This window comes from Teleopsis dalmanni, chromosome 2 (genome assembly GCF_002237135.1).
Source record: "Teleopsis dalmanni isolate 2A chromosome 2, ASM223713v2, whole genome shotgun sequence".
In the NCBI taxonomy this organism is placed as follows: Eukaryota; Metazoa; Arthropoda; class Insecta; order Diptera; family Diopsidae; genus Teleopsis; species Teleopsis dalmanni.
Genome location: NC_051847.1, coordinates 174,475,521 through 174,478,442, shown reverse-complemented (window position 1 = coordinate 174,478,442; position 2,922 = coordinate 174,475,521).

Here is a 2,922-nt window from a genome sequence, read left to right as displayed (position 1 = left end):
ATATATATACTTCTATATATCTATATATATATCTACTAATATATATATCCACTAAGTCTACCTATTTTAAACTAATCTATATAATCTATTACTTAATCTGGTCTAAGTCTACCTATTTTTAACTAATCTATCAAATCTATTATTTAATTTCCTCTATTTTAAACTGTCTATTAAATTTTCACTGGTAACGTCTTGTTAATTTAATTGCAGATTTTTTTGGCTGTAAGTTAATGTCAGCCAAAATAATATTAAATAATATTTAATCTTCACCAAATGTAAGCTATTGTTATAGGTAACCTTATATTACTATAACATATACATATAGTCATATACAAAAATAATGGTTTTAAATTTTTAAAATCTACTAAGTCTACCTATTTAAAACTAATCTATCTAAGCTATTAATTAATCTAATCGATTTTAAATTATCTATTAAGTTTTCACTGGTAACTTCTTGTTAATTTAGTTGCAGACTTTTATGGGTTGGTTGATGTCTGATAATATTAATCTTTACCAAATATAAGTTCTTGCTTCAGGTAGATATAATCTTATATTAATATAATATAATTTATATACATATAGTAGTCTTTTTTAAAATAATATTACGTCTTTTTAAATAAAAATATTTTGGACTAACATTTTAATAATCCAAGCCGTCATGCAAAATTAGAAAATCGCCAAACATATCCTTCGTTCTTATTTTTTTCTCTAAGGATAATATTAACAATTAATTATAAACTAAAATGTAACACGTGTAGATGAGAGAAATGTAATATTAATGACTAGAATTCCTAGGAAACATAACTAAAAGAATGGTGTTAAGCTAACTTAAGTCAACTTAACCCAACTCAGCCAAAGTCGACATGTAACGTCGACCCAACCGACCGGAGCAATTAACACATTCGCACTCAGCCAGAAGTCAACAAGTGTTTTCGGCTTAAAAGTATCTGGCAACGAAGAAAATGAGTGCTTCCAACTTAAGTAAAAATTAAAATAATTTGTCGTGTTCCAAGAGTGGCAAGAGTGGCAAAAGGCAAGCAAACGTCAACTGGAGCAGTAAAACTAACACCAACAACAATAAAAACAATAGCAGATGCCTTGTGCCACAACGCAGAAACGCAACTAGAAGTCTTGGAGGACTCTTTTTTCCTTTTAAAATGTAATGAAACGCTTATTATATTGTAGTTGGGCCCGTAAGTGGGTTGCACCACAGCTGGAGACGTTGATGTTTTGTGTTAATAATGAGATTGGTATGTGTTGTTGTAATTTTTCGCATTGTTGCTATTGTGAGCTATTTTGAATTCCCTAAAGAATGGTGTTACTTAAAATTGCTCTTGGCACAGTAACACCTTTTCTGTGAGTGGCATGAGGAAAGGAAAGGAATCTGCTAACAAAGTTGTTGTGGTGTTGTCTTCGGCAGACGAGTTGGAGCAACTGGAAACTGCTGTACTTCTTATTGTATCCTTGTTGACGTACGAAACTTTAAGTTTTTGTTTCGTTCGAGTGGCAACAAATTAGTTGTAATTTCGCTTTTCCGCAAACAAAGTTGGGCTTATTATGTGGCTTGTCTTAATATTGTTGTGGTAAATTTCATGAAAATAGCTCATTCAGCATTATTACTAATTTATGTTGAGTTTCATTTTACTTTTCGTGCCGAATTAAAAGTTTTGTGGTCAAAAACTAAATATAAGTTTTGTTAAGAAAAAAGAAAAAAAATTTAATTTGAAAGTGGTATTAAGACTTTTAAGGTTAAAAATACCTCATTTATTTGATACTACTTCATTAAATTGTAAATTGCGTTCTGGAAACTTATTTCCTAAAAGACGTTAAATTAACTTTGCTTTAATATATTTAATTAACATCGGTTTGTTAAGTTAGTTCCAGTTTTATACATTAAAAAGGATTTTGATTTTTTTTTCTTTGATTTCGAATATACTATATACATATAAGCATCTTTATTCGCAATAGGGTTTTATATGAAACGAACACTTTTGTGACATACAATAGCTATATAAAAATATTAGAATAGCTAATTCGAAATTAATTTAAGAATTTGTTATATATCTGTCTACCTTTAATTTAAAAATATGAAAAAAATAAAGTTCATTATTGTTTGTTAATAATTTACTGTCGAATAGACTTTCTAATACAGTGATGGACTTGGAATAAACTTAGCAAATGATTTTGTTATAGTACAAGCAATAATATAGGTCATGTGTGTACCATCCGCATGTGGCATTTGATAGTTTAGAAATTTTTTTAACAAAGAAAAAATAATTTCCAATAAAACTAAAATCACAATTTTAATTATTTAAATTAAACAACTGAATGAGGTATTAATGCATTGAGTAATGACAATTAAGATACTGAATTGCACTTTATAATATTTAAAAAATAGCGAGTAAGATATAGGAAAAGGTTTTTACTATTTTTTTACTGCTAACATTTCATGCTTATGAATAGTTCATTTTAGGAGGCCTGTTAAATATAACTTTATCAACTTATATGGATTTACACTGATACTATCTAAATGATCTATATAGGATAAGAAAATCAAACCAACCTGGTGGTAAATATTCAAGAATCGATGAGGATAATGTTGAGCACACTTTCTTCAACTGTGAGAAATAGCACTTCTTGGGTCATTCGAACGAAAAGTAGAACAAATCATAGGAAAGATGAAAGTACAAACTTAAAACCTGGAATAATATAGCACAATTGATCGAAATACGATTCGAGAAATATATGGTGGGACGGTTGGGACAGCGCACTGTCCAACAAGTGGCCCCACTGAAGTGAAGGATTAGTCGAAGTAGACCACGAAACGACTTGGGTCCTTTTTCGTCCTTCGATTCTCGGATGTTGTTATTGAATTAAAGCTGGAGTGGCTTCCGTTCGCATAACTACATCTTTTGTTAATGC